Consider the following 25,816-nt stretch of genomic DNA (forward strand, 5'->3'; position numbering starts at 1 on the left):
GCATGTATATAACGATGGGCTGCAGAAACCGCAGTGGCAGAAGGCAACTTTCTTCCCCAGCCAATATGAATCCTCTCAACACAACATTGAGCTGGATGAGCCAGCAATGACAGTAGACACATACATCTAGGATTTTGTTTTTTTAACTATATATACTGCTTTTAATAGCATGATTACAGCTGTTAAGTGATGCCTCTAGACTGAAGAGGACTGCAATGAGAAGCACCCCAGCCAAGAGGCATGGGAGCAGCATGCTCTTCTCATTATTGCCAGTTAGTAAGGACAGAACATATGGTCACTTCAGAGGTGAGTTATCAACCAACCAACAGGAATCCCAGCCAAGTTTCCCAGCCAGATTCCTTCTTTTAAATTCATTTATACTCTTTTTATTTCTTCTTCTCTCTTATTTTGAATTATTGTTGTTGTTGTTTTTTCTTTCCTAATGGGGGCAGGATATATCTTAGGAAACTCATTTCCAACCGGAAAATAACCTAGAAATAAGTGCTCAGAGTGACACCCTGCCCGTAACCTACGGACAGTGAACAGCTAGCAGCTATAACTAAACAACGTTGTCCCTGGCAATAGAACAGGCAGGCCTGGTATCAATTTGGTTCTAATGTTCAGTAGTTGGGTGGTCTTAGGGAAGTCATAGAACCTTATTTTACCCAAGAATCTTCAGCTATAAAATGAGTAAGCCCCATCTCAAAGTCTGCTGTAAGGATTAAGTAAAACAGCAGCCCTGGCAAGACCAGCGCTATGCCTGCCTCTGGCATGTAATCGAGAAGGACTGTTATTGATATTAATCTTAAAATGGTTTTTTTCTTTTTTTAATTTTCTGGTGACAATATAGAGCTTCAGAGAATTCTGACTGTAACTAAGGGGCCTTAAAGTGAAAGCAATTCCATTTTCTTTTCTCTAAAATGAAGAGAGCTCCTAGAGATGACCAGCCCAGCAGTCCCTGCTCCCTCATGGACCCACTCCCTTCCCTAGCTGAAGAGTTAGACCACACTCACCTTGGTGGCAGCCCAGCAGATCCAACCTTTGCCATTGGGGTTGATATTCATTGGCACCAGCCCTTCCACCAAGTAGCTGAGAGGGTCAGAGGAGAAGGAAATCCTTTATTTGGTTTCAGAGACCACTGATGACCCAAATGACTACAGCTGGGAACATCCCTGGGGTCCACTTTTAGCTGTTCCTGCTTATCTTCCTCCTCACCTGGAACCTTTCGAATGCTTCCATTTCTTTAGACTCTATGCCTATATCACTATTTTCCACCCTCCCAATATATCTTTGAAGATGTTGCTGTTAAGTTGCACTTTTGTTTGTGTGAGATAGAGAGACACATTGTTTGTTCTTTATAAAAAGCTTAAACAAGGTAAAAAATGTCCTTAGAAGGCACTGACCCACTCCCGTCCTGCAAGTTCCTGGGGTCAGATATTTATGTCCTCCATCCCCATCCTCCCCTTGTTAACAAAAAGGAAAAATTTGAAGAGAAAGTATATATAATAATTACACTAAAAAAATACATTAAACAATATTAAAACCCCAAATAAGAAAAATTCAGAACTGTCAGCACCATTTACCCTATTTTCTGACCCCTCTACCCTCTCCCACCCCAACACCCCTCTCCTCGCATTCTCCCACACCTCCTGACAGAGTCTCTCACTCCCGCAAAGCTCTGGTCACGTGACTCACCTTTGGTGACTGAAGGAGACCTCAAATGGGTGGGCTGGGTGAGGACAGGGGCGCAGGACACTGGAGGATGGGCTGGGGAGAGGGGAGCATCAGGCAATGAGATGCTAAGAAACACCCTGACTACCAAAGAACTACACAAAATAATCGACTGTCTGAGCTACCAGGGAAGACTCTAAGCAAAAATACCTAGTACAATTCCTGTTTCATAGTAATACTTAGCAGACCAATAAAAGTATTGCAGCAAGGTTTCTACAAGGTAATGTAACCAAACCAAGCTTGGGCCCACTCACTGGCACACAGTGAAGCCAATCTACTGAAGGTTGCGGTGAAGGAAAGTGCCGCGTTTAGTACAAGGCCAGGCAAGCAGTAAGTGCAGCTCAGGCTCAAAAGACTCGAACTCCCCAATGGCTTTCAGGTTTTTAAAGACAGGGTGAGGGAGAGGGTTTCAGGGTATGCGATCAGCTAATGAACATTCTTCTGATTGGCTGGAGATGAGGTAACTGGGAGTCAACATCATCAACCTCATGTTTAACTTCTCCCACCTGGTGAGGCTTTCAGTATCTGCAAAACAGCTCAAGGGTATGGCTCAGGATATTCTCTATAGTCTTTGAGGAAGAACTAAAGGTACTTGACTTGGTTGAATGGCTAAACTATTACTATTTTGTCTTGCTTGACTCTTTTCCTTTGTGTCTGCATTTCCTCACTTCTATCATTAAATTTGCTCTTTGGGATTGCAAAAGGTCTAGGTGAGTACAGTTTTTCTACAACAAGAGGCATACAGAGGACATGGAGGGATCTGTCCCAGGAAGGCCTCATGGGGTCCTGCTTGGTTACAATCCCCCATGTTTTGATACTCCTCAATCTTGAGGGAGAACAGGTATGGGACGAGAAAGGGAATAACGTTTTTAATAAAGCGGTTAATCATGAACTTTGCAGAGCAACTCAATTTTAGGGAGACTCAGTTTCAATAAATTCTGTTAAGTCACTAGGCTGTGTCTGACTTTTTGAGAGCCCATGGGCTATAGCCTGCCAGCCTCCTCTGTCCATGGAATTTCCCAGGCAAGAATACTGGAGTGGTTTGCTAGGCCCTCCTCCAGGGGACCTTCCCAACCCAGGGTTCGAACACTCATCTCCTGCATTTGCAGACAGATTCTTTACCACTGAGCCACCAGGAAAGCCCTTCAGTAACTTCTACTCATGTGTGAATGTGTAATGTAGACATGGAAAAAAGAAAGCTAAAACATAAGAACTCTGTCATATTTTAGGGCTTCCCTGTAGCTCAGACGGTAAAGAATCTGCCTATAATGCAGGAGACCTGGGTTCTATCCCAGGGTTGGGAAGATCCCCTGGAGAAGGGAAAGGCAACCCACCCCAATATTCTTGCCTGGAGAATCCCATGGACAGAGGAGCCTGGTGGGCTACAAAGGCTACACGGGGTCACAAAGAGCTGGACACGACTGAGAGGCCAACACACACACACATGACGTGGAAAAGCTTGCTATAAAGACTTTCACAGTACCATTGTTCCTCATCTTCTCCAATTATGTTACAGTCTGTACAAGCAAAAGAGTGAAAAAAAGGAAAAGAAAAATACAGTATTTACTTATACAATCATCCTTCAGGTACCTGTAGGGTGTCTGTTCTAGGACCCCTGGGATATGCAAATTTGAAAATATTCATTTCTCTTATATAAAATGGCATAGTATTTGCATATAACCTATATACATCCTATGTATACTTTAAATCATCTCTAGATTACTTATAATACCTAAGCAATGTAAATGTTATGTAAATAGTTGTAAATACAATGTAAATGCTATGTAAATAGTTGCCAGGCTGGCAAATTCAAGTTTTGCTTTTTGGAACTTGCAGGAATTTTTTTTTTTTTTCTGAATATTTCCAGTCCACAGTTGGTTGAATCTGCAGATGTGGAAGTCACAAACACAGAGGGCTATGCTATTCAAGGTTGTTACCAAGTACACACATGTGCACATGGATGTGCACACACACACCAAAGTAAAACACTTTAAATGATGATGAAATTAGGGTAAAAAAAAATTAGGGTAAAAAAACATAAACAAAACAAAAAGTGAAATTAATTTATGGACTGCTCTTTGTAAAGTTTTCTTTCTACGCTGGCTAGAGGAGGACCACAGGTTTTATTTTGAGCTTGCATTATAATGGAATAAGGCAGCTAGATTTTAGCTACCCAGAGTTATTCTTGCCTCTCACATGTTCAGTACCAGTAGAGATTGTTTTTATATTGGAAGCTCCAAAGCAAATATCACTACCTTCCAACACAGAATATAGTCTACAGAATTCCCACTTGGTTAAAATTTTATAATGCTTAATTAAAAATATTCTGCATCCTTTAGAAAAATGAGAATGCATGTAGAACAGTTGCAGTCTGAGATGGCCAGAAGCAGGGAGAGGAGAATGGAGCTCAGCTAGCTGGAAAGCGTACACCCCCAAGTTCTGCTCAGCTCTGCCCCATGGAAATGTGGGCCAGTGTGGCCAGCATTTATTGGTAAGTTCTTTCAATTCCAAAGATTACTTAGTTTGGTTTCTCAGATCCACTTTTTCACTGGGCAATGAGCCTAATTTTTAAAAAGTAAGTAGATATAGAAGATGATGATAAAGTCAACATTCCAAACAGAATAAAAAAGTGTCACTTCTGTGTAAAAGACAGTAGAAGTTAGATAAAAATAATTTTTGAGTTTACAAATAAGTATTGGGGAGGATGTGGAGAAAAGGGAACCCTTGTACATGCTGCTGGGACTGTAAACTAGTACAGTTGCTATGGAAAATAACCACTCTAAAAAATAAAAACTAATTCAAAAAGATACATGCACCCCAATGTTCATAGCAACATTATTTGCAGTAGCCAAGATATGGAAGCAAGCTAAGCATCTATCAACAGATGAGTGGATAAAGAATATGTGATACCACACATACACACACACACACACACACACACACATAATATTGCATATGCTTGCATGCTAAGTCACTTCAGTCATATCCAACTCTTTGCAACCCTGTAGACTGTAGCCTGCCAGGCTCCTCTGTCCATGGAATTCCCCAGGCAAGAACACTGGAGTGGGTTGCCATTCCCTTCTCCAGGGGATCTTCCTGACCCCAGGGATCAAACCCACATCTCTCAGATCTCCTGCATTGGCAGGCAGGTTCTTTACCACTACTGCCACCTGGAAAGCCTACAGTGTAATGTTGTTTGTGAATGTGAGCTAAATTGCTTCAGTTCATGTCCGACTCTTTATTATTCAACCATAAAAGAATGAAATTTTTGCTATTTGCAATGATGTAAATGGACTTAGAAGGTATTATGCTTAGTGAAATATGTTAGACAGGGAAAGACAAACACTATATGTTATCATTTATATGTGGAATCCAAAAAATAAATCAAAGGTGTTTAATAAAATAGGAAAACTCACATAGAAACAGAGAACAAACTAATGGTTACCAGTGGAGAGAGGGAAGGGTGGAGGACAAGATAGTGTTAGGGGACTAAGAGACACTAATTACTATGTGTAAAATAAATAAGCAACTAGAAATATTGTTTAGTGCAGAGAAATATAGCCATTGTTTTATAATAACTTTAAATGGAGATAATCTGTAAGAATATTGAATTACTCTGTTGTACATACACCTGAAACTAATATAATATTGTAAATCAACTATTCTTCAATGAAAATTTTTAAATAAAAACAAAGATATTGTATATTAAAAAGTAAAAAAAATGTTTTTGAGAATGCTCCCTTCCTTGACATGATTACTAAGGAGACAACAACCAAAAGCATGCATTGCTGCTAAGTCGCTTCAGTCGTGTCCGACTCTGTGTGACCCCATAGATGGAAGCCCACCAGGCTCCTCCATCCATGGATTTTCCAGGCAAGAGTACTGGAGTGGCGTGCCATTGCCTTCTCCAGAGCATGCATTAATAGAGAGCTTTTAAGTTTTGAAAGATGGTTTCCTTCACTGGGATTATCAAACTTTTTTAGTAAAGAAGCACAAACAGCAGACAAAAATTAATGGTTAACACTGAAGATCCAGGAGTACAGACCAAAGTAGGTCCTCAAAAGTAAGAAAATTCTTTGAAATCTTACATTTCATCTCAAAAGTTCATGCAAAATTCATGACATAACTGTGTTTGTTTTAATTAAATGTCCAAATTCAAAACAATTTCAAGTATTCTACAAAATCTTATAATAAAACTGATGCCCTGGGAAGATGCAGTGTTTTTATCCTGTGGTTTCAAGACCTGTCCCCACTGCTATACGCCTCCCAGAAGGATGGGGAGCCCATTTGAGGGTCAGGCAGCTGTATAAATTCCTCCAAACCTCATAATATCCTTTATGTGGATGAGTAAGTGATATTCTTGTTCCTTTTAGCAGATACAGAAAGTTAGACTTAAGGAAATGAAACGCTAACCTCTTGCTTCTCGTTAGTGATGACTGTGGACCTAAAATCCAGGTCCTTTAATTCCATGACTTCTTCCCATTTGGAACCTCCAAATTCAGTTTCTACCAAATTTCAGTCCACGCTTTATGTGGCTGCTATTACAACTTAAGGTGCTCTTCCAAAGCTTGGAGATGCAACTTTTATCTAAAGAATTCCAGGCAATGAGACAGTTTTGTTAATTCTGTTTTATTTTCAAAATGTCTTTGTGTCTGATAGAGGCTAGTCAACATGTATGTCAGGAATCTGATGTGCTGAGAAGCTCTGCTTTGCCATATATTTGCTGTCTGCTGGTTTTGTTCACAAATGTGAAGCAAGGGAGTCATGTCTTGTGTTGCAGTAGTGTCTGTGTTATAGATTGCTGACAACAGGTAATGAAAGTTGGACCTATTCTTTTAGATGACTGGTATTAAATGGAATGGCTCTTTGAGAGGTACCAGTTCTTTCTAACTGGTGGTCTTTTGAAAGAGGCTTTTCCAAACATGTTTGCCTTCTGAAAGAGTATTAGATGCAGGCAGTCTATCACTCTTTCCAATAGAGAAGATGGATTAGTTTCGACTGACTCTGTGTAAGAAGCTTGGTTCTGGTCCAGCTGGCAAGAGCATAAAGCAAAGTAATTACTTGAAAGTAAAAAGGAAAGAAAAGGAAAAAATAGATATTGTATCCAGTATCCTCCCTGTTTACTTAGGATTCCAAATTTCTTTTGAATTAAAAAAAAAAATCCTTTTAGGGCCAAAAAATAAAATTCCATAGTATCCCAGTGGAAACCCCTCCAATAGTGGTTTGGGTGTTAATAGTGGTGTTCATTATTTTTCCTTTGAAAATATTTATCGAAATCATAGTAATTAATTTTATACCAGACTCTCAGAATCTACATGGACTCTTGAGACAAGTGAAAGCATTAACTATAATGGAAAATGTGAACACCATTCATTTCTTGAGACAACTGCTATTTAATATCTGAGCTACCAGGAAAGCCCATTTAATATATAAACTATATTAACTCCATAACCCCTTCTATAGTGGTGAAATTCTAGATAAACAGTTGTCAAATAAATATATGTCATAAATATATAAAATGTTAAAATGAAATTATAAAATATGATTGTTTTATAGTTTTAAAGGGAGCAGAAGAGCAAACAAGTAGCTTAAAATCTCAAAACATTTTAGTTGGACAATCTAGTTTATATAAATACCCTTGAAAAGCAATTAAGAACAGGGAATACAGTTCCTAATTTATAATTATCAGAAGTGAGGCAGAGGTTTCATGACTTTTTCAAATCACCCATCATAGGCTTATTCAGAAATAATGTTATAGCTGGCTTATTCACACACTACTAAGAATTTTAGAATTTGGTGAAATAAAAAAAGAAAGAAAGAAACATGTAAGGGCATTGAAGGAAGGGGGAAAAATGCTTGAATGGATTAGTTTTCTTCTCAATGATTACCCTTTCCTCAGTTCTTCAGGATTAAAAATTTTAAAAACATTTTCATATTCAAGTAACTATCCAAACTATTTAATACCATACCAAAAAAATGCCTCTTAGAAAGCAGGTCTCAAGAAAATACACTTTTCCATTTTCACATTGTTCTTCATGATTCACTGCAGCTTAGGCTCTTTCCAGTGGCAAGCTCTACTGAATAGGAAGATAGCTGGAGAGGGATTCCACCCTACCCACAGATATTGGGCAAAGAGACTTATCGTTGGGTGACGGCTATGTGAAGAAGGACTTTAGACAGCATCCGCCTGTGTCTGAACACACAACACGGCAGTCAGGTATGCTTCTGCACAGGACTTAGAATTTGTGAGGAAACAGAGAATTTCTATACAGTCCAAGCCCTCAGTACTCAGGTTTAAAAGCATGGGATTTTCCAGAAATCACAGTTTTGTTGTTTAGTTGCCTTTGGGACCCCATGGACTGTAGCCCTTCAGGCTCCTCTGTCAATGGGATTTCCCAGGCAAGAATACTGGAGAGGGTTCCCATTCCCTCCTCTGGGGCATCTTCCCAACCCAGGGATCAAACTTGAGTCTCCTGTATTGTCAGGCGGATTCTTTACCACCTAGGAAGCCCAGAAATCACAGTAGCATGTGTTACAGAAGTACTCTAGGGAGAGCATGCTGAAGATGGTAGGGAAATTATTCAGCAACTCCTACCGCTTAGACACTGACTGATTGTAAAAAACCGCCAACTGCAGGAGGGTCCAGGAGCTCCCTTGCTGATCCAAGCTTCAACTCTTAAGTCTGGATTGAGAAAGGTCAGAGAGTCTTAAGGGGCTGTGGTTGTAAAGGGGTAAAGCAGTAGCTATTTAACAAGTATATAAAAATATTACAAGGTTGTAGTTATTAGTACAGCTATGTCAGTTCATGCCACTGAAAAGCAGCCCTAGTATTATGCTGTAATATTATTGAGTGATTTGTTTTCTACTTTGGTTAATTTGTAATCTAATTTTAAGTTTTCAATGGGAAAATGCATTTTGAGTTCTGTTTGCTACTTACACATTCTACTTTACTATATATACACATGAACTTTTGAAACACAAACTCATTTTATATTGGACATCATCTGTAACATGGATATTATATCATATTACCATCTGTGGTCTTCTCAAGAGATATATTTTGAATAATAATATATCTTAAGCTCTTCCCCTAGCCAAATGATAACTGAATGTCTACATAGCCTTTTAAATATAACTTATGCTTCTTAAGATTTAAAAATGAGGTCTCAGGACTTCTCTGGTGGCTCAGTGGCCAAGACTCCATGCTCCCAGCAGCTGGCCTGAGTTCCATCTCTGGTCAGGGAACTAGATCCCACAGGCCACAACTAAGACCATGAGCAGCCAAATAAATAAATATTTTTAAAATGAGGCCTCTATTCAGCTATTTCAGATTTTCAGATTCAGAGTTTATTCTAACTTTTGGAATCCTCATTAGATAAATGAGACAAAGTTGTGCTGTGGTAGAGGGGGCCCAACTTGATGTAAAAGGAGACCAGCAAAGGGCCTTGTGAGATTGTGACGCTCTCCTACTTCACTGAGGTCCGCATGTCTGATGTTTAACAACTCCCTTTCTCTGGACCCACCCGGTCCAATCCAGGAGCCACTACCCGCATGTGAGTATTTATTAAAATTTTAGTTCCTTAGTCATATCAGCCCCATTTCAAATATCCATTAGCAACATATGGCTAGTGGCTAACATACTGGACAGCACAGATGCAGTCCTATTTCATAGAAGAAAGTTTTATTGGATAGTTCTGGTCCAGAAGTTTATTATATCTTACTTTAATTTCTCTCACTTAGAGTAAAAACATTTCATCTTTTTTCTGTCTCCAGAGGAGGGAGAAATAGTTTAGCTGATCAGTCAAAATTTATTTTCAGGTTTCTAAAAATGATTATTGTCATGTTTCTCACTTGTGTGCTTTTAAACAAACTATTCTACAGAAGGACCACCATGGGTCCTTTTATTCCAACACATGGTGAGATTCTCAAAATCCAAAGTTTTCTATGCCTTTATTTTGCAATTATAAATCTGAGATCTGCATTTAATTCTCTAACACAAATCTAACGTTAAGTGTTATATTGTGCCTCTAGGAATCTCCCTTAGAAAATTTTCTGTTAAAAATAAAATGACACTGGCTTTATAACCATTCCTCCCAGTAAAAAAAAAAAAAAAAGAAGAAGAAGAAAAGAAAAGAAAGAAATCAAAATGAATATTTAGGTAATTTTCTTATGTTGCCCAGATGCAGATCCACTAAAAACAAGGAAAAGACTTTAGACCAAATTCAAGTTTTCGTAGGTAGACACTGTTTTCATGGGTAGACACCTCCAACATTCTCCTAGACATCACTCTGACTGCTGAATATGATTTGGTCATGCCTCAGTGGAGAAGGCAATGGCACCCCACTCCAGTACTCTTGCCTGGAAAATCCCATGGATGGAGGAGCCTGGTGGGCTGCACTCCATGGGGTCGCCAGGAGTCAGACACGACTGAGCGACTTCACTTTCACTTTTCATTTTCATGCATTGGAGAAGGAAATGGCAACCCACTCCAATATTCTTGCCTGGAGAATCCCAGGGACGGGGGAGCCTGTTGGGCTGCTGTCTATGGGGTCGCACAGAGTCGGACACGACTGAAGCGACTTAGCAGCAGCAGCAGCAGTAGCAGCAGTGATGTTTTGACTAGACTATAGTACACTATACAAACCAGATAAAATCTAAGGAGAAAAGTCCACCCACTGTTTAATCTACATGATGCCAAGCTCAGGTAAGATCAGTTGTTTCATTGGGTTGACCGATTCTTTAGGCAGCATCTATCTTATCTGTGAAGAGATGTTACTTAGAAACTAGCAGCCTCTTAGTGTCCCATTTGTATCACCAGATAAAACAAGTGACAACAGATTTCTCCTTTGCAGTGATTTTATATATACCTTTTGGTTTTATCACCTGCAATAGGAAACTTTTCAGAGTGTTAATTCAATTCTTGTTCCCTTTGACCCTGACAGACAGAATTGCAGATAAAGGTGTGTTTTTATACTTTCGACCTTGGCTCCAATAGGGGCTGAGATGGCAGTGGGCTTGAGAACACTACTGAAAGGATTTTTTGCCAAGCTGGTTGGCATTCTGTATGCTTGTAGTGTATTGATGCAGTATTTGCTTTGGCATCATGAGTGCTGTCCTTCTCATTTTTTAAATGTAGCTATTAAGAATGCAGCTTTTGTTTATTTTTATACCGTTAGAAGAAAAAATAAAAATGCCTTGATACTTACAATCAACGGATGTGATATGCCAGGGTAAATCCCTTAAGCTAATTTTCCCTTTATAATATTTCAGTTTTAGTTTTAAAAAGTCATAGCTGTTTATTGTTTTTTATAAAGTCCTGTTTAAAGTAAAGATAGGGATGTTGAAGATAAATTATATCAATACTACCAACTCAATTTCTGGAATGTAGCTAGTCTAGATAAACCAGGCTTTTGAATTTCCTTTTCTTTTTTGGTCTTAATTTTGTTTCTGACCCTTAAAAAATCTATCATCTCCAAAAAAATTTTTGAGAAATTTTTAAATTCTTCAGATCACTTCTGAAGCCAAAGATAAAACTAGCCAAATTGCTCTCAAAATATTAATACATTCACTGATGTTCTGATCAACTCTTTTTTTAATTGTGTATATACACAATAATGAAAATTATTTAATCAGATTTTCTCATGTTTAGAAGAGCAAATAAACTTAGATTGTGACACTGCAAGGGATAAATTGTTGCCAACAATCAATTGCTAAATTTTGATCACCTTTCTTGCTATAATTCTCATTTATAAGTCTGTTTTCCATTCTTGCATTATCTTATTCCTGGAGCATATAATAATCTTGTAAACCTGACTAGATTCCTATATTCATCTGCCTATGAGATCTGCGTAAAAAGTATTTCTTTTTACATATTGCAGATGGGCTCCTATCTAAAATGTTAAAAGGTTGTGTATTGTACAAATCTGTCTCTAAGGTCAGATTCAAAGCTCCACAAGGTATGTACTCAAGTGGCTTCTTCCGGTCCATAAGAGCAGACCTGGGCTTTATCCAGCTTGCCAGGAATACAAGTACTGTTCAGGAAAATGTGTTGAAATTTCTCATACTACCTATAGCTGTTGATGGAACAAAACCCCAGCACCCACCAATCCCCACCCTCAAATCTTTATGTGATATGATATGAGTGCATCATAATATTTCCTCTATGTAAAATCCCTTCTTTTCCTTCATTGCCTTTTTATATCTTCCAAACCATTCCTTTAAGAACCACCTCAAATGTTTCCTTTTCCAGAAATCTCTGAAGTCCGTTTTAGTATATTTACAGCATGTATTACCTTCTACATTATGTTATACCTCTTTGTAAGTTTGCCTTAATTACCCTGCTAGATTTTAAGTTCCTTTGTGACTGGGAATTGTGTTATAATAATTTTTGGTTTACCCATGGTGCCTAATATAATATTATTAATTAGACAATAAGCAAACTCTGTTCTCTTTGAGACTGTGTGAGAGCTTATTATGTAACATATAACCTAAAAGAATCAATCAAAAGGAATCCTATCTTGTACATTTAGATAGTACCTTTCAAATGCCTATATTCTTTTACGTTATAATTGTACAATACCTTTCATCAAAGTCTATTGTTTCTCTTTACAACTGAAGAGCCCATGGATTGTCAGACTTACTCCTGAAAAGAGTAAATTTCCAGAGATCCTACTTGGAAGACAGGTCATTTCAGGAAAGAAACTCTTTTTATTCTGTGTTTACCCATCTTTCACTTAACACCAAATATCTAAACCCATAAGGGATTGTGTAACACACTGCACTAGATGGTTAAGAACTTGGGTGTGGCAGCCAGATGGAATGAGATTCAAATACTTATCCTACCATATCCTAGCTGTGTGAAGTTGGACACAGTACTTAACTCCTCAGAGCTTGACAAATAGGGCTAAGAGTACCTGATGTAACATAGATAAACATTTAGCCCTCTACCTGTCTGGCTTTAGGTTTTTAATAAATAGTAATTATCATTATTCCAAGTATAAAGCTGGGTTAGCAGCAGGGAGGAAAGAACATACTGGATTAGGAACCATAAACTACAGAGATTGGGGTGATTAGAATGTGAATCGAATTGGGAAGATCTAGTCAGACCTCAAAACAAAACAAAGAAAAACTGTTGAGATGGAAAAATGAAATAAACAGAGGAACAACTCAGAATAGCATGCTAAGAAATCTGTATTTGTTTCAAAAAGTTAGAGTTACATGATACAGTTCCCTGAAGTGGGTGGCAGATGGTATTTAAAGTCTGAGAGCACATGCAAGAGAGTCTGAGGAAGGGAGACATTGAGGCTAGGAGCCCTTGGAAGTGTGGCAGTGACTCAGCCAGTGACTGTGAGGATGCTGATCCTCAGAAACAAGAGAGGTAGTGTTCAACTGAAATGACACTGAAGAGGAAAATCCAGTAGGACTTGGAAGCCTCTGGAATATGGGGAAGGATATGGGCAGGTTAGATAAGACCTTTAGAGAATGCTGACCCCATAAATAGAAATAGGCTGATTGGGAAGCAGACTTATTTTTGCAACAGGATTTGTCTTAGTCTGTTCAGGATGCTATAACAGAATATCATAAATGAGGTGGCCTATAAACAACAGAAATTTATTACTCACAGTTTTGGAAACTGGGAAGTCCAAGATCAAATTGTTGGCAGATTTAGTGTCTGGTGAGAGCCCATTTTCTTGTTCATAAATGGCCATCTTCTTGCTGTGACCTGCAAATTTGGGAGGGAAATCAACCTTCAGCATACAGCAGGATGTTAACTTCACTTTTAGGCAATATCAGTTTGAGTTACAATGAGATGATGAGTAATGAATATTGTTTAGGTCTGAAATAGAGGAATCTCTAGCCAGAAGTAGGTTTTAGGTCACTCCAATGAAGAGTACTGTGGGGTGAGTCCCAGCAACCAGCTTCTCTTACTCCATAATTGTGATTCAGATCTGCTTGAATTTCTGAGCCTCCCTAAACCACAATAAAGCAAACATGTTTGCTAAAACCTGTCTCTTGAAAGCGTTTATCACCATGTTTGTTGTTGGTTAGTTGCTAAGCTGTGTCTGACTCTTTTGTGACCCCATGGACTGTGGTCTGCCAGGCTTCTCTGTGCAGGGGATTTCCCAGGCAAGAATATTGGGGAGTGGGTTGCCATTTCCTTCTCCAGGGGTATCTTCCCAACCCAGGAATCGAATCCACATCTCCTGTTTGGCAGGTGGATTCTTTAGTGAGCCACCAGGAAAGCCCATCACATTTACTTAATTAACATTCACAGCACCAAGAAGCATAATAATGGGGAATAAAAGAGGCAACATTTCCAATATTCCCAGAGTCATAACATGGTTTTGCAGTAGTAGATCCAAACAGACTGGAATTTTGCAATAATCATATTCACATGGTAGGTCTGGTCAGAGCAGAGTTTCTCAGCTGAGGGTGATGTTGTCCTCCAGGACACCACTAGAAAGGTCTGGAGACTTTTTTTTTTAGTTTTCATAATTGGGGGAGGGGTGCTACTAGCCTCTAGCTGGTAGATTTTGCTAAACTATCTACAATGCACAGGATGGCCACCCACGACAAAGTGCCATCTGGCCCAAGATGTCAATAGAGCCGATGCTGAGAAAGCCTGAATTTATAGTGACTTTCAAGCAATTTACTCTATTGGGATATGTCTTACACTTCTTTATATACTCAGATACTTTGTGGAGTAAATATTTGTTCATTTCTTGTTGATGGGTTGATTGATACACTGAAATAAGATCCCACGTAGATGTATTTACCCTCAAGGTTTTCCTACAGCATAGATGCTAAGGCAGAATTTACTCTGCTTCTGGCTCTGGAAATTGGCAATGTTATATAAAAGACCAAGGCAATATTCCTTTTCTGATTTTATGTGCAAAACCAATATTCCTGCTCCTAGTTTCTTTATTCAACAGGTTTACATTCTGTTTAAAAAAGAAAATAAAAATTTTAATAATGTTAAGGATCTTATGAAGAATGCTGTATTCAGAATTCCATTGAGAAAAAAAAAAGAAAGAAATAGATTCAGAATGTCAGTTTGCCCTTAAGTGATGTATTAGCTACAAGAAATCTCATTACAATTTGATGCCTGAATCCCTTGAAGGAAAGATCTTACATTGTGAAGGTAGCATATGTGTCATGTGATGTAAGTACTTACTTTTATTGAATAGGTAAGTATATAATAGCTAAAAGCCCCATAAATCAGCTAAATGTCCTCTCAATTTATAGAGGATATTTGATCTGAGAACATTACTGTCTGGTGAACGACGGGGAGGAAAAGGAGACACGAAATGCAATAGAGATGGATATGGTGGGTAATTCCTTTGGATTCAGAGTATCAGATTTCAAGTCACAAACGGACGACCTGCACTGTTTCTGTACTGTCCATAGACCGCCCAGGCATTTTAAAAATTTAAGACTTGCATATTAGACTTGGTGAACAGGGAGTTACATGCATATAACCAAATCACTCCAGAGAGACATCCAAAAATAACGGGAGAGGATGGATGCAGTATAGATATATTCGAGGAAGTCATTTTTCATTGGACTTTTTATTTAAGCAAATTGAATGGTGATGAAAGAAAAAAGCAGCTATATTTGGTCAATATCTGTCAGACAGCCTTTTAGGCAGGGAAAGGAACTGCTCTGTCTGGCAGTTAGGAATGAAGGACAGATCTCAATAGCCCAGAGGGTTAGCTGGCACTTGCAAGGGTCAGAGGAGGGAACTGGATTATCTTCTCTTTTCCCATAGAAGGGGTGGGGGACAATTTCATGTCAATCATGGAAATTCTTCAACCCTTTTTCTGTAAGTTTTTGCTTTCTAGCAGGTATAGGTTCTTATATGTTAAAAATCTCATTCTTTGGCCTTTCGTAATTAGAATTTCACTTGCTTTCCATTTTCTGTCAAATACTTGAATGAGAGATCTAAAGCTACTTTTTTCACTTGCTCATTAACTTCCTAAACTGTGATATCTGGCTCTCAACCCCAAGACTAATACCACTTTCTAGTCACCAAGGGTCTCTTTTCAGGTAGTGGAAGCACTGAGTGTCAAGAATAGAAACTTTGCCCCCTAACCATATCTAAACACAGTTGTCTTTTTGGTTGTTTATCATCTTTATAAACCACTCTGAAGATCTAAATAGTACTGAAAATTCTCCTGGTTCTCCACATTCTCTGACCACTTCTTTCTCCTACTCTAGTTTCTTTTGAACTTCCCAACACAAAGCATGCAGGTTCTGAGTTCATTTAAAAGAAGCTTCAGATATGTGTGCCCTCAAGCAGTTTCTGATCTCATTAGGGAGACAAGCCTACTATGTGAAGCAAAAGAACAAGTCAACATATAAATGAATGCAGGATCACCAGAGAATTCCCACACCTTTCCCACAATAATATTTAATAAAGGTGAATGGATGGGTGGAGGGACAATGGATGGATGAATGAATTAATGAATAATTGTATAAAGGAAGCCACAGTAGTCCAGAAAACTTTGGGAAGATTGAAGGAAAGTGCATGAAAGAAATTTTAAATTGGCCTTGAAGAGAAACTAGAATAGAGAATTGAGAGAGAGGAAACCTTCTGGGCAAGGGCAATAGAATTAGCAAAGCTTTGGAGATAAAAATAAGAATAGATTGTTTCTGGTGCTCTCTCAGCTATAGTTTTTTTCATCTGTACAATGGGGTTGATAATAGAAATCACTCTATAAGATTGTTAAATGAGTTAATGTTTATAAAATGTTTTTGTAGTGCCAGGCACAGAACAAACATTCAATCAGTGTTCCATCGTAATTAGTACATCTGGAGAAAATGAGACTTAAAATATCTATTTACAATAAAATATTCTAAGCAGTTATCTGCTAATAATAAAATGTACATAGTTCTATAATTTATTACTCTAAGGAATACTGGAAAAGCACTGAAGCATTTTAGGAAACAAGAGGATACTTAAAAAGACCGTGTTCTTACCTGTTGCTGCTTACCTTCAATAATTTAAAGTATATATTATTTAAAAGTGCTGCTCATGTAGTAACCTTTACTATGATAAATTCGGGTATTAGCTGCTTCTGAACTTTTGAACCTGTTGTGGGATTGAATCCACAACCAATACAGAAATGTTTCTTGTCATTTTATAATTCATGAAGTTAAATACCTTCTGCTTGCTATGGTTATTGAGGGAAAAGGTATTGAACTGGTAGGCCTGAACTCCAAATGGATCTTTCATATACCTAGAAAATGTTGATTTGTGAAAGCTCGGTTGTACATCTTCTTGGGTTTAAAACCAAGTAAGATTTATACTGTGGCAAAAACTGCAGTGTAGCCCAGCCCTGCCCTCTGATTCTGAGGCTTCAGCTGTTTGCTGGGGCCTATTTTTTTCCTCTCCTTTTATCCCAAATTACTTTTCCCCACAATTAATGTTACATATCACATCCAAATATCAAAGTATTATCATCAGTTCAGTTCAGTTCAGTCGCTCAGTCATGTCCGACTCTTTGCGACCCCATGAATCGCAGCACGCCAGGCCTCCCTGTCCATCACCAACTCCCGGAGTTCACTCAAACTCATGTCCATCGAGTCGGTGATGCCATCCCGCCATCTCATCCTCTGTCATCCCCTTCTCCTCCTGCCCCCAATCCCTCCCAGCATCAGGGTCTTTTCCAATGAGTCAACTCTTCGCTTAATTTTTTTTTTTTTTTTTTTTTCATTCCAAGTTCCTGAGGGCTTCCCTGATGGCTCGGTGGTAAAGAACCTGCCTACCAGTACAGGAGACACAGGTTCAATCCCTGATCTGGGAAGACTGTACATGCCATGGAACAACTAAGCCCATGAGTCAAACATTGAAGCCATACTCTGGAGCCTGGGAGCCTCAACTACTGAGCGGTGTACCGCAAGTACTGAAGCCCATATGCCCTAGAGCGCGTGCTCTGCAATAAGAGAAGCTACCGCAGTGAGAAGCCCATGCACCACTAGAGAAAAGCCCGGGCAGCAATTAAGACCCAGCATGGCCAAAGAGAAAAATAAATAAATTACGAGTTCCTAAAATCTCACTTAGCATTGATTTATTCATCAGATACACTCTCTATAACAAGCTCCCCAGGTGGCTCAATGCTAAAGAATCTGCCTGCCAATGCAGGACACATGGGTTCAATCCATAGGTCAGGAAGATCCCCTAGAGAAGGAAATGGTGACCCACTCCAGTATTCTTCCCTGGGAAATCCCATGGATAGAGAAACGTGGTGGTCGACAGTTCATGGGGTCGCAAACGAGTCAGACTTGACTTAATAACTAAACAATGACAAGGACACTCTATAACAGGCAGGTTGCTAGGTGGTAAAAGCATAAATACAAATATAACATGGCCCCTAATTTTCAGGACACACCCTCTGGCGTGGCGGAGACAGAGGCATAAGTTAAGTGATATAGTTAACTGCTGAAGCGCAGACGCTGGAATTGCCCAAGCTGACGGAGTCGGGGAAGACTCCAAAGAAGAGCTGGAATTTGAGCAGATTCTAAAAGATGGAACGGAGGAAGACATGTATGTAAAAGACTAGAATTGAATGGTGACACTTTCACTGAGGTCTGGAAGAAACTGGAAAGAAATGAGGTTGTAGAGATAGGTAGGGCTGAGGTTGGAATAGGCACACTGCAAAGGGCTTTGCATTCCTAAAACAAATGTGAAATTTCATAAAAAATTTCTTTTCCAAACTGCTTCATTCCATATATGAAGCTTTGACAATTCCATCACTATGTTCAACACACTAATTCTTCTGATACTACAAGTGCTTTATAAGTTTCATGTGATATAAATGTGTATTTTAAAAGTTTTTTTTTCTTTTTAGAGTTATAATTGACATACAACATCATATTAGTTTCAGATGTACAACATATGATTCATTTATGCTTTTATTTACTTCACTGCTATTTTCTGAGACAGTTTAATCAGCAAAGTGTGGTCAAACTTGGAAATTACTTAATTACGACTCTGAATAACATTCCACTTCCTTCATGATCTATTAGAATAATTCAGTAATTACCTTGACCTTTATTTCAGCACCGAATGTTACTATAACCAGAAAAGTGTGTTTATAAATAAAAACAGAAAGTCTATTAACTTATCTTCACAAGTGTTCTCATATCTATCTCCATTTAAACCCCACTTAGATTTATGGCTCTTTTTTATCCAGTCAAGTAATATCCTTGTCACTTTTGATATTCCATGTTATCCCCATTTGCCAATTCCTTCTCAGACTTTCCTCCACATTCAGCCATTTGAAATATCCTCATCTATTTATTAATGTAACCTTTACTGAACTATGTTCATCAGTTTATTAGTATATCCTGTATTGAATACATATTAATACATATTTATTAATATTTATATTTTATTGAATGCCCACTATGTGCAAGGTACAGTTAGGTCCTGAAGTGCAAATTTAATAAGGCTTAGTCCTGACTTCAGGTTGATTATGGTCTAGTGAGGAAGCAGACATTAAAGAAGTGGTCCCATGAAAGTGAGACAGATCTACACATGAGGAGAGGCATCTGGATTACAATCCTGGGAGACTTTTGAGCAGAATTTAAAAGAATGGCTTAAAATTGCTGAGGGTGCAAGTGATGGTTGCACACAGTCCCATGGACCTATGAGAAGGATGCGGCTCTTCTGCATCAGCCTCTACTTGATTATACCCAGAGGAAATACAGCTGGAACAGAAACCACACAAAATTCCAAATCAGCCAACTTTTAGATCATATCCTAACTTTTAAATCTTTGCAGCCAACAAAATCCTTCAATTTCCCAAAGGAACAAAGTAGGGGATAAAAACAAGATAATATTAATGGCAGTGTGTTTTCATCTGTTTTTATAGTATCCAGAATGACTTGTTGTTCAGTGAACAAGTAAGGGGACAGGTAGGTTAGACTAAATTGCATCTGGCCTCCTGAAGTCAATCGGTTTTGTTCTTACCCAGTATCTCACTGCCTTGTGATCAGAGGATGCATGTTGGATACCATGTAATATGGATAGGCATAGAGAAGCCAAAAGGGCCCTGGGGATTTTAGCCCACTGTCTTCCAGATTTCTTTCTTGCCAGCATCAATCTCTCCTAAACTTCTGTTAAAAGGGAAAAATATAGAGACAGTAATATTCTCTAAAATGCCTTTAAAATAATTTTAAAAGCATTAAAAATAAAAAGACAAATTTGTGGGGAATAAGGGCAAATAGTTTGTAAACTTATAGCAGAAACAAATCTGAATTTTAGTTCTTACATGTTTTACATAGACTGAAAGGAAGAAACAAGAGGAATTTCATCACATTTAATTTTAAAAAAACTATATTTACATGGGCCTGGGATTTTTCTCACCCTCAAGCCTTTTTTGAGTATTTACTGTATTCCAGGTACTAGATTAAATTCTTTACATAGACAATCTCATTCCAACTTCACAATAATTTTATGAAGTAAATACTAGCAGCATTTATGGCTACCTGATGCAAAGAGCTGACTCATTAGAAAAGACCCTGATGCTGGGAAAGATTGAAGGCAGGAGGAGAAGGGGACGACAGAGGATGAGATGGTTGGATGGCATCACCGACTCAATGGACATGAGTTTGAGCAAGGTCCAGGAGGTGATGAAGGACAGGGAAGCCTGAGGTGCTGCAGCCCAGGGGTTACAAAGAGTCAGACATGACTAAGCTACTGAACAACAATAACAAAAATACTAACAGTATTCCTAATGAGGAAACCGAGTCCCAGTTAGGTCAAGAATCTTGACCAAGAGATTTGGCCAATTAGTGCCAGAATTAGGGTTTCTACTTAAGCATACTATTTTCAAAAATCTTGTTTTTTTTTTTTTTTTTTAATCCTAACCACCTACTCTCATGATTCACTTGCAACATTTGCCATATTCTCTGTGCATTTCAATTTTTAACCTATCATTTTGCCCTCATATCTGTAAATTTTCACTCCCAAAGAACATACATTTACCAGATCAGAATTTGATATTTTTATTATCTTGAGGAACCTTTAACTATTTACAAGGCAAATTTATTTTATCTAACTAAATACATAAAATGCATTAAGTATATATAAAATATCATGCAAACACATAGGAGAGAAGTGGCAAGGCATTCATTTCAGAACAAATGAAGCACTTTTCAAAACTCAGAGGCTGAGGAAGGAGAATACGATGAACGTTGAGAATGCCTCTCAGCTAACACCATGGGGCATCCAGGTGGTAAGCCCTGTCTGCACATTGGCTGGATGCCACCCCATTGGTAAACCATGCTTTGTAAGTTACTGAAAATCCTAAAGGGCCAGATTTTGTTGGGAAGCCCAAGCTTTGAATTTCTTAGCTCATGCTTCAGCTACTGAGGGCTGAAAATACATTTGAATCTCACTGAGAATGAGTTTGGGGTAACACTGTGCTTTTATTTCTACGACCAAACTAAGAGCTAATAGGAATGTATGCCTTGGATGAGAAGAGTCTGCAGGAAACAGCAAGGGAACAAAAGGCAGCTACATGGAGCTAGGGTTCTGTACTTGTCCCTAAGATAGTAGCTTTTGTGAGGCTCTAACAAAACATTGTATTAAAACAAATAAATTAACATAAGACATTCATGAAGAGTGGTTATTTGCAGTACAAAGTGGATCTACAGCTGAGGCTGTTTGGATGCTTTCTTTCTGTTTCAGTTATTCTATTTTCAGCCCCAACTCTCTGCTCTGGTTTTTGTGGCTGTGACTGGGACTCTACAAACTATGTTTCTTGTTAATTTGGTTAATAAGAGGCACTAAAGATGAGTTTCCTGGGTGGTGCAGTGGTAAAGAATCCATCTGCCAATGCCAGAGAAGCAGGGGATGCAGTTTTGATCCATGGGTCAGGAAGATCCCCTGGAGTAGGAAATGGCTACCCACTCCAGTATTTTTGCCTAGAGGAGAGGAGCCTGGCAGGCTACAGTCCATAGGTCACAAATAGTAAAACACAACTGAGCATAAGCACACAGATGCACAAAGAAGGGTTTTAAGACAGGAGGATGAGGGAAGGAACTCTATATTTGCTTGTGAGAGCTACCTGAGTTGCCTGAGCAATGACCCTTTTTGGCAACAGGCTACACACTCCCATATATACACACATATACATATGCATATTTACATACAGAGAGAGCGCTCTAATGTACTTATATTAACCAAGCTGGAATCAAGATTGTTGGGAGAAATACCAATAACCTCAGATATGCAGATGACACCACCCTTATGGCAGAAAGTGAAGAGGAACTAAAAAGCCTCTTGATGAAAGTGAAAGAGGAGAGTGAAAAAGTTTGTTTAAAACTCAACATTCAGAAAATGAAGATCATAGCATCTGGTCCCATCACTTCATGGGAAATAGATGGGGAAACAGTGGAAACAGTGTCAGACTTCATTTTGGGGGGCTCCAAAATCACTGCAGATGGTGACTGCAGCCATGAAATTAAAAGACGCTTACTCCTTGGAAGGAAAGTTATGACCAACCTAGATAGCATATTCAAAACCAGAGACATTACTTTGCCAACAAAGGTCCATCTAGTGAAGGCTATGGTTTTTCCAGTGGTCATGTATGGATGTGAGAGTTGGACTGTGAAGAAAGCTGAGTGCCGAAGAATTGATGCTTTTGAACTGTGGTGTTGGAGAAGACTCTTGAGAGTCCCTTGGACTGCAAGGAGAGCCAACCAGTCCATTCTAAAGGAGACCAATCCTGGGTGTTCTTTGGAAGGACTGATGCTAAAGCTGAAACTCCAATACTTTGGCCACCTCATGCAAAGACTTGACTCATTGGAAAAGACTCTGATGCTGGGAGGGATTGGGGGCAGGAGGAGAAGGGGATGACAGAGGATGAGATGGCTGGATGGCATCACTGACTCGATGGACATGAGTTTGAGTGAACTCTGGGTGTTGGTAATGGACAGGGAGGCCTGGCGTGCTGCGATTCATGGGGTCACAAAGAGTCGGACACAACTGAGCGACTGAACTGAACTGATAATTGTAATCTGTTATAATTATCATTTTTTAATTTGGAATAAAAATTAAACTCCCTAGAGACAAGTTAGTTTATTTGTGACAAAGGGGGATTCTTCTATATTTAGAGATGAAGACTCCAACAAGTTTCTGGATATTAACTTGTATTTACAAAATAGTATATATAAGAATTAAGTGTAAATAAAAAAAATGTATGGATTGAGTTCTCTTTACATTTCAAACAGTTTGAGAAATGAAGGAAAAACGTGGCTACTGTAGACTTATTCTTTCCATCATCCTTGAAAAGAATAAACTAAGTAATGAGCAGTGTAGATCATCTATCAGATACAGTCTACTGGCAAGGAGTCCATAGCAGAGGTATGGAATGTGCCTCACTAGCAGGGCTACATTACTACTGGCAGCATTAAACGTTGGCTGTGTCCCTGGTGTGTCTATGTATCGTGATATGAATTAACATGTCCCAATAGCATTTGGCAAGGTAGCTTAAGAAATGCATATTGCCTTGTCACTTAGAGAAAAGGTGTTTTATATTTTATTTTTAATATAGAAAAAATGTTTGCCAAGTTCCTAAGAACAACAGAAAATGTTTTTATTCCAGAACTACAATTTTTAGGAGAAAATTTTATTAGTACATCCATAGAAAATGATATGATTTACATTTGTCAAAATGAACAATGTATTTCTTTAACCTTTTAAAAAATCATTAGTCATCTGCTTTTTGATACGTTGTTTTTTCAAATGACAACAACATTTCTTCATTAAGATTTGATGGCAATAATATCAATAAACATTTAACGAATACTGAAAAATCTTACTATGGGGATGAGCTTGGTAATGATGTCAGAAAAATAAGCAATAAAGCAATGGTTACACATCAAAATTAAATTGCAAATACATTAAATGAAAATGATCAACAAAAGGAAAAAAAATTATAAATCAGTTAATATTTCATGTTGATGTCAACTTTCTGTGTCATATTTAATTTTTCTAGAGGAGTTTCTTAAAGCAAATTCTGAAATTAAATGATCTAACAGGAATTTTTAGATAAAGATTGACAAGGGATTTCCTAGACTTTGATTTTGAGCTTGTATCCCCAAATGGTCCTGGTGGCCCTATAACCAGCCCTACCAGGACTTTGGTTCAAGCAGCAAATCTGTGATAATATGAGAAATGGAAAAAGAAATATTGTCCTGGAAAATATATTTTTCTAGACAAGTCTATTTTTCTCATGGGATGATGGAATTTCCCAATATTGTGGTGATAATTAAATTATTACTGAAATATTATCCTTATGAGGGCCCCATAAGGGTTTGTAGTAAGAGAAAAATGCATTGAAATAATTAGTACCAAATTTCCTTAACTCTTTTCACATTTACCTAATGTGATGAAAAAGCTATCTAGGTTTAAACAAGGGTAGGAAAATAAAATTGAATAAACAGCATTTATTTATTCACTCTATTCATCTATTCATTCTGTAAAACGTTAGTCAACATCCACCATGAAGGTGAATGTCTCTTTTTCTGAAAGCATTATTTACTGAGTATTTCCAATATGTCAGGCATCTTGCCCACAAAATGGTACAACATGAAAGAGCTAATGTCCCCTGCATATAAGTTCATAGTCTGATGAACATTTTCTTCTACTGGTACCAACGTTTTGGCCTTCATCATACCTCCTGCCAAGAGGCACCATTATATTAAAGCAAGCCAGGCATTCCATGATTTCATAATATGCGGTGCTCTTAGAGGAAGGAAGTGAGGTTCAACAACCATGAATAGAACCTCACAACTGGGAAGCACTGAGAGCCTACTCCATAAATACTTGTACATTGTTTAAGAAATTCTTTAAAAAGAATTTCTTTTTTAAAAAAGAAATACAGCATTTACAGCGAAATATTCCTTGGCCCAAGGGGAAGAGACTACAAAAGAAAAAGAAGCAAGAAAGCAAAACTTGGAAAACACTCTTTAAAAAAGATAAAGAAAAGAAAGCAGAAAGAAAAAGTGAAAAAGTGTTAGTGGAAGATTCTGCAGATGAATGTTATATACTCAAATTGGGAATGATAGTCAAGTCCCCAGAAAGAACTGGAAGGCCATTCTACTTCACTCCACTGTATCTGTAGTTCGACTTACCCACAAGTCTTATTTCATTTCCATTATGAAAAACCTAGGGTAGCTGCTGCATTATACGATCCTCATCAGTCACTGACATGGCCCTCGAGTAAATAATGATCTCTTGTGCAGCATGATGCTGCTGCCAGTAATGAGCATGTAATAGTGATATATTAGCATGTTAAATAATGACATGCAAAGTTACAGAGTATATGTTGATGTCATGTCACTGCTAACCTGCTACTTGCACTAAATTTGTCATTCTCAACGTAATGTGTTGTTCCAGATGGAAAATTTAATTTTATCTGATTTCCCCCATTCACTTCCAGCTCTGGATAATCACAAACCACTTTGGGCTCTCTCCTGTCTCCCTACTTTTGTCACCTCCTTTAATCACTCTATCGCTAAGAAAACCAGACACGTAGTTGGCAATGGGCACACAGATGGACAAAGGAAAAGTCTTCTCCTGGAGACCCCACACTTACTTTGAAGTCTGCTCATCTGGGAGAAATCTAGGTCCAGAACCATATTTATATTTGTTATGCAGGCAAAGCAGCAAAAGATCTTGGAGGGCAGGGATGGAGAAACATATGGTAAGGCTGGCTACTCTGGGTCCCTGGTGAGGTGGTGAGGCATCTCTGATGGAATGAGCTTTCAAAGTCATCAGGAACTACAACACAAAGAGTGTGCCACATCACACCATCTGGAAAAAGGCCTTCAGAGTTCAAAAGAAAGGAAAACAGCTTAGCATTCAATCCACAACTAAAGTTCAGCTGATCATGAAAAGTTACAGGCTTAAGATTAACCCCTCTGTGATCAAAACTGCTATGTGAAGTCTTTCATTGAAAGAAAGCTTGATCAGGCTGTAAACCTCTGAGTAAAACACAAGCTGCCTAAGGAGAAGAATTTTGCTTTGTATTAGTAAATAATAATATTATCATTCAGCTTATTACTTCATTTC

General features: G+C 38.4%; 2 long non-coding RNA genes across 35 annotated transcripts in view; one reads left to right on the forward strand and one right to left on the reverse strand.

Moving 5' to 3' along the window:
• LOC129621181 (uncharacterized) overlaps nucleotides 1-2,133 on the reverse strand; it is a 160,236-nt gene extending 158,103 nt beyond the window's left edge. For 15 of the 33 annotated variants that reach the window (XR_008699060.1, XR_008699056.1, XR_008699063.1 and 12 more), the window contains exons 1-3: nucleotides 1,986-2,129; nucleotides 1,696-1,767; nucleotides 1,014-1,089 (exon numbers count right to left, since the gene is read on the reverse strand). This is a non-coding gene — a long non-coding RNA (uncharacterized LOC129621181). Of the gene's footprint in view, nucleotides 1-1,013; nucleotides 1,090-1,695; nucleotides 1,768-1,985 lie in introns of all 33 variants that reach the window. The other 18 variants (XR_008699049.1, XR_008699045.1, XR_008699042.1 and 15 more) reach the window with 6 other exon arrangements.
• Nucleotides 2,134-2,173: 40 nt separating this feature from the next.
• LOC129621182 (uncharacterized) lies at nucleotides 2,174-17,784 on the forward strand. 2 transcript variants are annotated; one of them, XR_008699073.1, is made up of 3 exons: nucleotides 2,229-2,319; nucleotides 4,071-4,222; nucleotides 17,454-17,784. It is a non-coding gene; the product is annotated as an uncharacterized LOC129621182 (long non-coding RNA). The 2 variants fall into 2 exon arrangements; XR_008699074.1 differs by lacking the exon at nucleotides 4,071-4,222 and having other exon boundaries at nucleotides 2,174-2,319.
• Nucleotides 17,785-25,816: the final 8,032 nt, after the last annotated feature.

Source organism: Bubalus kerabau, chromosome 10, assembly GCF_029407905.1.
Source record: "Bubalus kerabau isolate K-KA32 ecotype Philippines breed swamp buffalo chromosome 10, PCC_UOA_SB_1v2, whole genome shotgun sequence".
NCBI classification, from domain to species: Eukaryota; Metazoa; Chordata; class Mammalia; order Artiodactyla; family Bovidae; genus Bubalus; species Bubalus kerabau.